The sequence below is a fragment of the Falco biarmicus genome, chromosome 8 (assembly GCF_023638135.1).
Source record: "Falco biarmicus isolate bFalBia1 chromosome 8, bFalBia1.pri, whole genome shotgun sequence".
NCBI classification, from domain to species: domain Eukaryota; kingdom Metazoa; phylum Chordata; class Aves; order Falconiformes; family Falconidae; genus Falco; species Falco biarmicus.
The window spans coordinates 33,901,873-33,916,721 of NC_079295.1; positions in this window are offsets into that span (position 1 = coordinate 33,901,873).

The following is a 14,849-nucleotide window of genomic DNA, read 5'->3' on the forward strand; positions in this document are numbered from 1 at the left end:
GGGTGCATTCTTCCCCTGCAAGCCTCTCGCTGGGGTGTTGCCTCCTGCTCTTGCCTGGCAGGGACTGCATTTATTTCCGTGATAACAGCATGCATTGCTTTAGAGCTGTTCATAACTCATGGAGCTATTTGGGCTTTCCACCCCTATAATGGAAATGCAACATGATCCACATGTGTCTCTAGGGAGAAGAGCCACCCTTTCTTTTGCTAGGTCACTCATCGCACCTCCTCCACCACATACTGCCTTTGCCTTCTGTGCTCTGGTGTCCATGAAAATGTGGCTGAAGGGGGGGTGCCCATCTCACTGCCATCACCCTGACTACAAGCTTTCTGCTGCGTCCCTCTGCTCCTTGGTCTCTGTCTCCATCCCATGCTGTTTGCCCTCTGCTCACACCAGGCGGGGATGATTTTGTGTTTGCTGCCTGTGTGGCATGTGGGGGAACCATGATCCAGGGTTAACATACAGAAACTGTAGAAGTTATGGAGCTGGGCAGGGCTGCACTGCTAGCGTGTCTTGGGCAGCAGGATTTGGGTCTCTGACTCTCACAACAGAGTGTATTATACCTCTGGGAGGCCTGGAGAGTGAGTGTGCCTTTGGGATACCTTCCCAAACCTGTTTCCAGCCTGCTGGGACCTGGCTCAGACTTTCTGAGCAGGGGGTGGTGACTTTGTATTGCTTCCTCCATGAGTACCTGTTCCCCAAGCCACATGTGGGGTTGGTGCACACACCACCCTCCTGCAGTGATGAGTTCCTCAGGTTTAACATCTGCTGTGCATGGAATTCCTCTTTCTCTCCATTCATTAGCTGCTCCCCTACTTTGGTACGGTGGGACATTGCTGCCTATCTCCAGGCTTTCCCAGATTTCTTCTGCTCTCCCTCTTCAACTCCTGTGAAGGAAAAAGGGTCTGTAAGCACGGACCCAGAGAGCAACACAAGTCACTTTGCTCTGTGTTCAGGGATCCCTCTGCTGCACCCCATGCTTTGGTGCAAGCAGCCAAGCCCTGACTTTACAAATACTACTGTGCCCATAAAAAGAGCGTGTCTGGAATAGAAAAGCATCTTCAGTCCAAATAACCACACTGCAAATTTGCATTTTTTGGTGCAGTCTCAGTCATCTGGGAGCAGCTGAGGGGGTGTGATCTCCGTGGGGCGGTTTGGTTTTAGTCTGGCCGGGCAGTGGGAGTCCCCATAGCCAGAGGGTGAGGAGGTGAGGCTGTGCTTCGAACAGAGCAGGTGAAACACTGGCAGAATTCCCACCTATTTCAAAAGGGGTCCGTATGGTCTGTTGATTAATATGATTTTAATTCAGACCAACATTAGCCTGTTCCTCGTTGCATGGAGCAAAGAGGGAGAGAAAAGACAAGGATTTGAAACTGTTCTTTTGGCCTTCTGATTCTCAAATTTTGGTGCAGGGTGGGGAAACATCTGCTAACAGCAACCCTTAGCATAAAGCTTTTTTAAAATATACCCGATAGGCTTCTGGCCAACTAAAGTAAGCCAGAAAAAAACCCCACCCCTGTATTCAGTGCTTATACTTCATGGTGGGTATCCCTCGGGTGTAATTTCATCCCTGATCTCACCCTAGAATTAGAGGGATAACAGAACCAGTGCGATCTGGAGAGATTAGAGCAGTGGGATCTGTGACCTGCAAAACATTGGAGTCTAAAGCAAATACTGCTCCATGTATAAGATGTCCTGAGGAGCATGGATGGGGATGGGGAAGAAGAGTGCACCAAGCACTACCTGCTAATGCGGACACCCACCAGGCTTGCTCATGTAGTGGTCTGTGCACACACTGATCGGGCTTGGATTATTTCATCCCCAGCTGCTGTTCCAGAGGAAATCTGCATGCTGCCTTGGGGAGGGATGATGTATGGTCAGTGTGAGAGCAAAGAGTGTTATATTATCTTCTACTTCTTGTACTACCTACATCTGGATGTTAATTTTTGCTTTCTCTTCAAGGGAGGCTGCTAAATGCAAATTACCTCACCACCACCAGAGAAGTTGGTAAGGTGATGGTAAAAAATATACAGAATAAATGATGTTAAGCAATGCATTTTGCTAGAGAGAGCAGGGGGAGGTGGAGGGCACTGTAAATATCCTTTATGTACATCCCTATATAATCCCAGTGGTGTAGAGCAGGAGAGGGCACAGAGCCTTGGGGTTTGCCCAGGCACTTGTATAAAATAGGCTGCAGCAACAGCAGCAGTGTGTGCTAGAGCTAAGCCATAATTAAACACCTCCAGGTAGTTTAACTGAGACGTGCACATTTAGAAGATAGTTTCTAGTGGTTCGTGTCATCATCTGACTAGCAGAGAAAACAAACAGATGTGGCATGTGGCACATACTAAAAAAAGATATGGAAGGAGAGGAAATAGCTTCACAAATTAGTCCTTGGTTCTGCTCTGGTGGGGAGAGGAGAGGGACCGCCAGTGTCTCCAGCATCCAGCAAAGCCTTGGCAGGGCTGGTTGGGTGCCACTTTGTTTATTCGTGGTTTAACACTGAATTCCTGTCTAAGGCTTCCACTTCCCAGCACTGTCGTTTGCATGACTGTGGAGGGTGTGTTGGCTGTGAGTCCAGATGTGCATCGCGTTTGCACAAGGATGTCAGCATGTTTCAAGCTGATGCTTTCCGCTCTCCTTCCCTGTCCTGGTGGGTGTAACTCACCCCCTAGCTCTCCCTCCATCAGGGCAGGGTGACAGAGGGCAGCTGTGGCTGTGGTCCTGAGTGCCTTCAGTCACCGGCCACGTCTCTCCCCTGATGAGGGTTGGCACTTGGCAAAGAGCAGCCAGACGAAGCCTGAAACATGAAGCTGCTGTTACTGAGCCTGTTGTGCCATGGATGCTGGAGCTAGTGGCTGAGATGTAACTGCCTGATGGAGGTCGGGGCATTGCCCTGTGATTATAAGTGACTGATCCAGGATGGTCTAGGAAGCAACTGTCACTTCAGCTGGGAGGTCTCCCCTCATGGCCAGTTACTGAATTGAGAAGGCAAATGTTTTAATCTGAACCTCCAGGAAGGTGGTTTCCTCAGGGCCTGAGCCACTGAAGCCCATTGGAGCCAGACTTTGAATTTTTATAGCAATGACAGGATTTGCCCATGGTTACCACCCATCAGGTGTGAAGAGGAAACTTCCAGCTGAAGGGGCATCTGCCCATGAGCCCAGCCTGGCGAGCTGTTAAATTGCTCCAGCTCAATCATGGGGAACTCCCTGAGCTTTTACAAGGAGGGTATCTGATGGGAATTTGCACAAGGCTTTGGAATTCAATCTCGAGCCAAAAACAAGGAGAGTAAAGTTCAGCTCCAGCACCATAAGCTCCTGGGGAGACTCAAAGCAGCTAAATTATGGGAGTGCTGGCAGCCTGCTCCAAACATATGAAGCCTCTCCATTGACTCCAGCAAGGAAGAGGAGACCAGCCTTGTTGGTGACCGTCCCCTGTGCGCTACTGGGGTGCTGCATTGGTGCCGACCTGCTTGGACCTCGCTGAATCCAGCACTTTGTCACTATTTGTGACAATAGACTTTGACAGGGTTATGCTCATTATTCTAAATACTTGAAGGAATGAGCAAATCCTCCATAGGATCGAGCATTTCCCCCCATCCTATCTTCTGCAGAGCCCCTGCAGTAGAAACCTGCAAAATACGAGGCCAGGCGACATCCCTTGATGTCCCCACCTACTGCAGGGGCTCTGCAGAAGAAAGGATGGGGGAAAATGCAGAGTCTGGCAGTCAGCCGCTTGATGTGGCAGCGATACCCTTGGTGCCGGGGGAGCATCGTCCTTGCCCGCGGAGACAGGAGGGAAAAAAGCTGCTACTCCCGACGGCTGTGCTGGAGATGCCGGCCGTAGTTAGGACTGGCTTGATGGCTCCTGATGGTAGCAGGAGGGGAGCTTGGAGGCGATTTAACTGTGCCTTAGCCATCGCTGTGGTGGTTTCTGTGTGTTCCCAGTCATGCTGTGAATTAAGGGACACTGTGTTAGGATGCCAGGTGGGGCAGTCTGGTGAGTGGGAGCTCATTGTATCCCAGCCCTGTGACTGCAGGGGATGTGCTCAGCCTCCCTGCCTTAGAGCTTTGCTTCAATATTTACATAAACATTGACACATGTTTAAAAAGCTTCAGCTGGAACAAGCGAGACCAAACACTGCTGTGGGAATGTCACCATGTCCTCTTTTAGAGATGGGGAGGGGGGCTGGCTGTTGGGCACAGAGCACTTTTGGGAAGACAGCGATTTGAAGCAGGGCTGAGCCTGTAGCAGTGGATGAACTTTTACACAGGAAAAAGGTGGGAGACATGGAAGAAAAAGGGATGCTTGGATCTGTGGTACTAGCTTGAAACATGAAGCCAAGACCCCACTTGGCAGGCTTTGCTTGAGATGTCCCAAAGAAGGTAAAGACCAGTTTGGGATGGAAAACGAACTGGCTTCAGGCCTGCCAAAGAGCCTTTAGAGATACAGCAGTGCACCCTGACCAGAAGCAGCCCTGTCCTGCCGAAGGGGATTATCCAAGGGGACCCTCAGAGCCACCTTGCATTAACTCTTTAGGCAAACATTTTGTCCCAGCATAAAAGTTGCCGTGATTATTCTGCACTGGGAAAGCTTGATTTTCCCAGGCATTACACAGACACCTAAGTAAAGGGTGGTGTCAGCTAAACACTTCTAAAACCTATTATGGATATTTTGATGGTGCTGTGTACTTGTTTTCCAGCTTTCCCTGAAAAATAGTTTGGGGTGCATATACACACACGTGTGTTGAACTTACGGTCTCCCCAGAGAGGGAAAGGGGCTAAAGCATCGCTCTGCTATTCATTTCCAAAGGCAGGATGTACAAACAATATCAATATTTATTAAGCAGCTTTGTTTATACCAGGATTGTAACAAAGAAAGTGACTTATATTGTGGTGTTTGTCCTCTTTGCAGTGTCCTATTCCTCATTTGCGATTGCGGGTCTTTCTTAATGCATATTTTATTTCCCTTTTCTGAAGACAACTGTAACCAGAATAGCTTAAAAATGGAAAGTGGCACTTAGCTGATGGCTGGCTCAGTGGTTATATCATTTCTGCTTTTAAGAGCCCCCCTCTGTGATAAAGACAGCAGCACTCAGCACCCAGGTGCTTTCTTGCCAGATTTTGCCCTTCCACCCTTCCTTCCTTCCCCTCAGCTGCTTTAAATAAACAGGGAAGTTTTAAGTTTCAATAAGACCAATACATTATACTGAATCTCTACCTATGAATGGCTTATTTTGTTCACTTCAGCTTAAATGTAATTCCAAGTGACATAGAGAAGAAGAAAAATATCCCCAAATCCCACTTATAGCATCAGGAAAGAGCCCAGCCAGCAGTTTCTGCAGCAGCAGCCTTGCTGGAGGCTGTTTGCTGTGCCCCTCACTGACCGGCCCACGGAGGGTGCAGAGGGGAATTTCTAGGTATCTCCTGAACTACAGAGGTGAGAATTATTATTTTTATTATTTTTTATTACAGATGCAAAAAGTCAGTCCCACGCACAGGGACTCTCTGCCGCTGCTTGTTGCATCCTTACGCTAGATGGAAACGCACTGTAAGGCACAACGCTGCCACCTCTGAAAGTGCAGGACTGTTACCAGCTGCTCCCTTTAAATTAATTTCCCCAAAGTCAGTCACAACACAAGCAGAGCGACGATCCTGGTGACACTTCCTGAACAATTAGCACCGGGAGCAAGTGGCACCGGAGGACTCACGCCATGTTCTGCACTGCGTGTCTCCAGTATAAATAGGCTGGCTGGAGGATCTTTAGCTCAAAATGAAGATGGGAGGATGATTTTATGTTAATTCAACATGTCAGCTTTTCTGCAAGCTGTGTGTGCAACCAGGGACCCCAGAGCTCTCTGCTTTGCCTCCATCAGGAGCGCTAAGCTGATTAAACTGAACATCGGGCAATGTGAGGGTGGTTCATAGCTGGCTGGTGGGCACGAAGGCTCTTGGTATGGGCAGTGTTGAGCAGGTAGCTCCTAGGTACTTCACAAACTGCTTGCTGTGTCCTCTTGCATAAGAAGAGGCCATGCTCTGCACGGTGGGGCCACAGCCAGGACAAAGAACTGTCCTTTGGAAGCATGAGGGCAGTGACCTTCTGATGAGGTACCACATGGGACCACAGAGATGTCCCATCAGGAAAGGTCCAGGAAGAACTATCAGCTGGGGGGGGTGTTGAAAGTGCTTGGTGACATCTTGACTCCAGCTGTGACCGCTGAAAAACCCAGCTCCTGCCTGTGGTTTGCCAAGCTTGATCACCAGGTGCTTTGCAAACTGGGTTGGCAGCCGCAGCAACCTGCTGCTGCTCCAAGAGGAGCCGCTTCTATGAGAGGACGCTTGGCCAGCACAGGTCCCATGCCTGCACCGCCTTCCCCAGGCAGAAGTCAGTGGAGGGGATGCAAAGCTCTTGGAATGGACAATACTACTGACAGTGCCAGGAGCTTGTTCTGGGTCCTTGGCAGAGGTATGGTCCTTGCTACATAAGGATTAGCACCCAGCCAAAATGACTGAGACTAAAAGTCCTTCAGAAAGTCCCTTAGTGGGTGGTTTTCTTCTCCTTCCCCTTCTGTGTTTGACCAGCTGTGAGCAAGTGGAAGGAGAGGCGAGAAAGTGAGTAAACCCACAGGGAACACCACCATGCCCAAGGCAACGCACTTACCCATACTTCAAAGGGGGCGTTGAGAAAAGTGTGTGACAAGTGGCATGGGCAGAGACCCACAATGATTTGTGTTAATCACTGATTTAATTAACCTAATGAGCAGCCTATTGGAGAGAAACAGGCTTACAGACCCCCGAGCCTTCACCACATAGAAAGACCAGTTGTAGTGTTGAGCTCATGAGCTATGGTAGCACACAAAGCACTCGGGGAGAGTTCCCAAAGATGGGTAACGACTAGAAGCAAATGCTGGTGGTAAAGCAGCCCTCGCCTACTTGCAAGGGCCCCGCATTTTTTACTTGAACCATTCTGGTGGGGAAAACATGTATGAATGTGGAAATCGGCTGTGGTGTGCTGGAGCTCAACTCTTCCCATCAATGGGGGCTCCTGGCTTGTGCTCTACAGGCATCTGGTCCCTCCAGCTCATCTTTTCAACTTTAATGAGAGATGTGCATGTGCTTCCCCTTCCCCCCCAATACGTTACATTTTCAGATCAATTTTAAAAGTAACCTCTTTAATATTGAATTATTCCTGATCTCTATTGTCACTTCTAGCTGATTAGTTTAAGGACTGTGCTTGGTTTGTTTAATAACCTCTTGACACTAAACAAACAATCTTGAAAAGGGAACAATTTGCAAAACAGAAGAAAAACAAATAACCTACAAGGGCACCCTCTTCAAAATAGAAAGACTGATTACATAAAAATGGCAAAATAATTCCAGACATTAAAAGAAAGTATATAGATATTGGCTTATCTATATTCAAGGAAGATTTAAAAACACTGCAAAGTTGAAGTTTTCATTAGCTATACAGTGAAATCTCTCAATTAGAATTCCTGGAGCATATTAAATGGTATTTAGTTTCTAACTCAATGCATCATTTTCTGTTAAATAATTGATCGTGGTGCAGAGATTTTGTTTGTGTAGTTTAAGAAAGCGATTAGACCAAAGAACATTTGGTAGGAAAGTTGCATCAATAACTTCAGCACTGCTTCAGGATGCTGTGGAGGTGCTCTCCTAGCAAGGCTGGCCACTGAGGTGTGCAGGCACTGGGGCTGAAGTGACTTGGGGCAATGAAAGCTGTACTGGACCACCAGGAGCTCCTCTTGAACACAGCGAGTGAAGCCTGATGCCTTCAGAGACCCAAGCTGATCAGGAATAACGTGCAGCTGGGAGGAGGGAGACCCCCTCACCCCAAAATCACACTGATTAAGTGAACACAGCAGAGGGGAAAAGGCTGAAGCTCCGGAGATGCTGAAGGAAGACCCAGCGAGGAGCCCATCAGAGTCCTGTCAGAGGCCACATGGGATGGGCTTAGCCTGGAGGGGGACAAAACCACCGGGGATTTCACTAGGCTCTTGCACCTCTGTAGCCAGTGCCTGAACCCCAGTGCTGTTATTTGCCTACATGACATTAATTTACCCTCTACTCACCTGGTGCCTGCAGTAGGGGAATGCACTGATGTTACACCTCTGTGTTGCCGCAGCACAAAAATGTCTTGTCTTCAGATGTGTGGACCTAAATAGGATTTTAAATGCTTATTTCAGCCTATCACTCAGCTGTGTTTGGACAGGGAAGGCTTTAACCTTCCTTTGTGGCTCTGCCGTGGCTGGAGCAGTGCAATTGCGGCCACGCAGAAGGCACTGGTAGAATTCCCACTCATCTGAGGTTTCTTTTATGCCTTTTAAGGGGACAGGTCTCTTTGGAAACTTCCTGCCTAGGTGAGCAAACCTTCTTCTGGGCTGCCCGAACACCACCCAGATCTTCAGGGCTTCATTCCATTTTATGAGGTGTTTAGGCTGATTGAATGGCACAACACAAAGCCCATAATGTTTAACCACCAAGAATTTGGGTAGCACTTCTCTCCCCCCGCCTCAAGTTTTTAATTTTGATTTGCTTATATTCTTTAATGAGATGCAATTACAGTTTCAGTGTAATAGGTAGGAGGCTTTATATTTGTACTGCTTTGTAGTAAAGACATAATTACTGCATTTATGAATCAAATCCCTTTATGTATCATAAATACTTATTAAAACAGCCACTGGCAATTTTACCTCAACATGTTTCTTCATGAAGTAGGATTTATTGCCTATATAAAAATGCCAGTCTTTCCTGGATCTCCCTCCCCTACAATTGCTTGGCTTGCAGAATCCCTGTGGCTGGTTTGGAGTGGTTCAGAAGGTGAGACATTTTATAATGCACTTAAATAGCTGTGTGTCTGCGTATACAGCTCATGTGCCCTGAAGACACCTTCATGATTATTGTTTGTGCTCCAGTGATACCTCTCGCCTGTCTTTTGCGCAGTACAGTATGAGCAGACAGTACTGGATGTCATCTTTGTCTCAGCCAAGTCTGGGGCTGACTTGTCCGTAGCCTCTGCTATACCATTTGGGCAGTAGCAGAAGTGTTTGCCTGGTGTATGCCGTGTGCAGATCAGGGACAGATGGATGGATGCTCTGGTAGGAAGGTCCCCACAAGTCTTAAAACTCAGTTTTCTGCATGAAGGTGGGTTTCATACAACTGGAGAAAGTTTCCATTCAAACAGATTTTTTTTTGAAAGGCAGGTGTTATTTCCCTGTCTCTTCCTCTTATTCTGAGACTGGGTGAGTGCCCTTCCCATTTTTAGGGGGAGAACAAGGCTGGGGTGGGAGATGGTACCCCACAGGGTAGAGATCTGGGAAAGATTTGAACATGGTGAGTTGTCTGCCAATTCAGAGACTGCTGCCAGGAGGAAGATTTGATCCATGGACTATTGAAAAAGTAGGAAAGGCAGCTTTGCTTTCTGTAGACAAAGGATCAGAGTCCCAGACAGTATCAAAGGACGGCTGGGAAGGCAAAATCCTGCAAGGAGGTGCCAGAAAGTGTGTGCCAGATTAACCTGAGTTCTCTCTCCTTGGCTAAGCTAACAAACAGCCCCAGCACAGGGGAAGTAAATCTCCTCCCTGGAAATGTACTCTTGAGAAAGTACTTTACAGGAAATCTTTGGTGAAACTAGAAAAGTTGGTTCTCAAACCAACATTTGTGGATGAACAAATAAGGTTGATAGGGAATTCGTTTACAGGTGGACAACAGCAAGCAAGGAGTTTAATAAAGACTTTTCTCAAATGTAGGTCATGGGACAGATTTTTTTTGATGATGTTTCCTTAACGGCCCAAAAAAACAGAACTGTATTTACTGCATCAGCCACTGAGACACATTCAGGAGATCTGGTCAGTGGAGAGCAGTATCACAATGGTTTTTTGTTGGTTTTTTTTTCCCCAAGACCAAGCAGAAATGAAATGAAATGTTGTGAGAAGGGCAAAGTCCTGCACTGGGGCACTCAAGACAGTGCTGGGAGCTTGTGGTACACACTGGGGGCTGGCAGCTAGTGAGGGCAACCACCACCTTTGCTCCAGGTATCAAACAGGCAATTGTAACCTTAGGAGGGGATGCACTTTCACCAGATACAGGAAGGTGTGATATTATTACCAGCGTATGAGATCTGTACAAGCCCTTGCCTGGAATGCTGCAATATTTGGGTCACACATCCTTAAGAAAGATGAATTCGTTCTGGTACGGCTACAGGGAAAGACTGATGGAAACAGAGCAGAGGGGAGAGCTTATCCTTCAGAGGAGGCTGGTGAGCAGGGACAGCAGTGCTGGTCTTCAAAATTTTCTACCTACCAGCAGAAGAACTTCTGGGACAGTTCCTGAGAGGACATGAGGAGGGGCACAAAGACCTCCTGGCTTACAACAGGGTGTGTAACTCAGACACTTGTAGTAGCAGGGGACAGTAATCTTGGGCACCCCTTTCTGTCACCAAGCCACTCTTAATGAGCCCCTTCATGCTCAGTCCTTCACAAGACAGCACACGCAATTTAGGAGCACAGTGAAGGACCTAACGTGCCTGCCCTAATTTATCTGATGGCTATTATTCCTTTTTCATCAATAAGGTATAATGACACAATGAAGCACTGTAGCTGGATCAGTGATTAGGAGAGTTTTCACCTTTCAATTAGAAAAAGCCAAACAAATGCCTCCTGAATTTTTTTGCTGCAGTCCCAGGGGAAGGGGGAGGTAATCACCCCACACAGGTAGGACAACCAGGGAGTTTCATCCAGCAACGCGAGGTGCTGTCTCCGGGGCTGATTGATCGGCCCAGGAAGCTTGTTTCACCTGATATCATCTATCTCCAAGACTAATCAGGTGTGATGAATAAAAGAGAAGAAAGGCAAGCGTGTTAGTGAGAGTAGGCTGGTGGCTGATAAACAGATAATTACACAAAGCAAAGCTGTCATGACAATAAATGTGTTTTAGCCAGGAGCGACCTGATGGTGTGGGAAGCACGGAAGAGTTTACCACCTCACCATCCTCCAGGGACGAGGAGGGATGAAGGTGGATTAGCCGCATGGTAAATGGTACTAGGATTTGTCACAGGGGAGACGTGGAGGCTCTGGTGCTGGTGGTAGGTGGCTGTTTTGCAGGCGTTTGACCTGCGGTTTGGTTTTGCAGAGGTACGGTGGGTCCTGCCGGGCTCCGGAGCCATCGGGTTGGACCTGGCCTGGGGCAGCAGCGAAGGGCAACGTGGGTGCTGCGGCCCCGGGGAGCTGCTGGAACCCCGCGCTCTTTCCCAGCTCCCTAGAAAACCTCGGGAGCCCCGGTGGGCACCCCCTGGGGGCATCTCCTCCAGGCTGGAGCGGGGCAGGCGGAGGCCGGGGGGCGAGGGGCTGCCCGGCGCTGCCGCGGGGTAGTCCCCGGCGTGGAGCCCCGCCAGCCTCCCCGTGCGGCATCCTGGGCCCGCGGGGGGTCCCGGGGAGGTGGCCGTGCCGAGAGCTCCCCCAGCCCGCCGCTCCCCTCCTCTCTCCACAGGGGGGCAATGCCTGCCTTCGGCTGCCGCCGCCCGCGCCCAGGGGGTGCCCGGCGCTGGGGCGGCCTCGGGGCGCCCGGGCGGGGGCTGCTGCGGGCCGGGGCCGGCACCTCCTCGGCCCCGCGGGGCGCTGCTGCCCGGCGCTGTGGGGTGGCTCTCGGCAGCGTCCCCGGCCGCGCCGCCGCGTCTCGGTGCCCCCCGGTGCTGCTCCTCTCCCCGGGCGCCGCCGCAGCGCGGCCGGGCGGGCTCGGGGGGACCCCAGCCGGGATGTGCCTGGGCTGAGGCGACACCTGTGCAGCCCCCCGCCATGCCCAGCACAGCTCGGTGGGCAGCAAGGTGCGGGAAGGGGTCGAACTGGGCCTGGTAAATACCTGCGGCTCTAATTTCAGGTCCTCTCTTGCCGAAGCTGTGAGTGGCGCCCAAGTGGCTGAACAGCAGACATCACATAGGCAAACGCTAAACTTGCGATGTAAAGGTAGGTGCTAAAGACAGCTCAGGAAGAGAACTGAAATTAATTCCTCCGAAGCAGCTGAGACCACTTGTTTATTAAAACCCACATATCTACACAGGTGTGAGAGGGTGTCGTGGCCAAACACAAGCTCACGCCACTCCCCTGGCCGAGGGTTAAGCTGCAAGAGGGTCAGAGCTCCCTGGCTGAGCAGCAGCACCCTCCCCTGCTGAACCAGCTGGCACCCACGCGGGTGGGAGAGGGGCTGGGACCCCAGCAGTGCTCCCATCTTCGGGACGAGTTCCCCACAGGGTGTCCCTTTTTACAATATTTGCATTGAATATTTGCAATATACCAAGCCAGATTGCAGAGGCAGGTGTTGCATTTGAAGGCATGCAGGAGGTTAAGTTGTGTGTATAATTATTCTCAGGATTGAAGTCAAAATTTAACCCCGTCTCCATTTCTGCCACGACAGGAGAGCCCAGACACATGTCCTCTAACGATGTCATGTGTCAGAATTTCTTAATGACGCTTTCCCCTCTGATTTCTGTTTAATTTGCCCCCTCTCCTTCTGAAGATTACTCCCTTTTTACATCCCTCCACATAAAGAGCATTTAGTTAGCGGGGAAGAAAAGATTGCCATTGAAGAACTAAGAAAAGCACTGGATTAATTCTCTGCCTGCAGCTAAACTGAAAGTTCATCTCCTAATAGGCCATTTCAAAGCAGTTAGATTTACTCTTTTAGACTAACCATACTGTCTGAACAATATTTTATGCCTGTGCTAAAATATAATAGGCTAGAGAGACAACTCAAATGTCAAGAGTAGATAGTGCTGTCAAAGTAATTTGTCTTGGGTAATAGATAGACTGACATGACTTTGAAATATGCTGAAAAAGAAATCATTCTACATTTGAATGGTTTGTTTCTTTCCCTTTAAAAAAAACCCAAGAATGTATTATTGAAATTGTGTCTATCAGAAAGTCTTTATTTTCTGTGAAAATAACGTTGGTATTGCTGACGATGGGGACATGACACGATGGGACTTTGCAGTGTTTGACAGGGGAATTAGGCGACACCAGCATGGTGCTCTCGGAAGCATCCTCGGACCACCCGTCATAACACCTTGGTGCTGTTGGTACTCGGGACAGTTTGGCAATGGATTAAAGAAGTTAAAGCCAGTGCTCTGGGAGGCAGCAATGCTGCAACTGAATGCAGGAGAGATGCTTTTCAGGTGGGTGTTTCGAAGTCCCTAAGGAATGTGACACTGGTAGTTATGCTTCTCCAACATTAACAATTTAGATCAGAAATTACCCCAGCAATTTATTACCATTACTAAAGAAATGTAAGCACCCTTCTCAACACAATGTTTGTCACAAGCATTCCCACAGCAGAAATGTTATTGTTACTGCTTACAGCTTTTTAAAGCTTTTATCAGCTTCCTCATAGATAGCAAATACATGTTTACTTAGGAGATGTGGACAACCTGTTACCCGGTCTTGCCATCTGTCCAAATGTTCCAGAAGAAAGGCTGAACTTATTTTTTTTTGCTAGGAAAGTATATACAAAGACTTAGGAAAAAGTCAGAAAAGTCTTAAGAGAATTCATTGTCTTGTGTTAAAAAGATGACAAGAAAGTTTGTAGGGTCTTATTTTGCAGAATACAGAGTAGGTAAGATTTTTAGTGTTTACTTAGTCCCTTCACGCCACTATGCTGAGTAAAAGAACAGTTAAGGAAGGAGCCAAGAAAGTTTATGTTCTCTTTAAAGCCTGTTTCTATTGCAGGTGTAAATGGCACTAGCTAGTGCAGCTGATAATCATTGCATTTGGCATCTTCCCCAGTGCTGTGCTGTGTTCTGGGCTCACGCTGAGCCCTCTCAAGGCTGGGGGAGGTTCTGCTGGGGGGCGGGCGGTATCTGGGTATCATCCATCTGTGGGGACAGAGACTGCTCCTGCCCCAGGCTCAGAGGCTGGGATTGTCTCAGCCATGTCCTTGACGGGGAACATCTTCAAAGGTGCACAAAAAGGCCTATGAGTCAAAACAAAATAAGCAGACGACGTGTAAATACTTCCTTCAGCAGGAAAAGGACCATCTCATATGGAAATGGGTCCATGCGAGCTCGATGTTGAAATGCTATTAGAAAAACGCTCGTTTCGATTCCACCTAATGGCATCATGATGTTCGGATGGGGACCAGGTTCCCCAGGCGTAGGGTGCTCTGCAGGGCTGAGCCACCATGCCTTGGTGCCTACCCCTTGGCCAACTCTCTGCCAAACTATCCCACGCTATCAGCATATTTTACTTCCCACCCCCCATGCACAGGTATAAATGACTCTCCCAAAACATGGGCCTGTAGCAGTTAGTCACCTCATTTGGAGGTTTCCCAGGAACTTTCTGTAGGATAACCAGTGTTTATATCCCTGTTTTATGGGCGATTTCACTGAAGGGTTGAGAGGGACTTGCCCTGCTGGGGTTAGGGGCAGTGCTGGGAATAAGGTGTAGGTGTCAAGCTAGGGAGTCTCATGCTTCAGTGACAGAACAGACACTTGTGGGTAAAATGTCCCTTTTCTATTGCTACTCCACTGTCACTTGCAGCCATTTCTATTCAAGGCATGTTATTATCAAATCTTGTGGAGAGACCCTTGAGATTTGGAGTTGATAACTAAAAGAAACTCCTTTATGTTCATAATGATAAAACAAAGCATCAAGTCATTCGAGTTGATTTTACCCAAGACATTTCCTGAATTATTGCTCTCTTGCAGCTGTCACGAGCCTGAAGCTTTCAAAAGCCCATTTTGTTTCTGCTCATGGCTCTTTCATTGTCAAAGGCTGGTGCTGTACCCCTGGGTTTGCTTCCGCAGCTCAAAGAGAAGCGAGCGACGCAGCTCCTCAAAGTTAA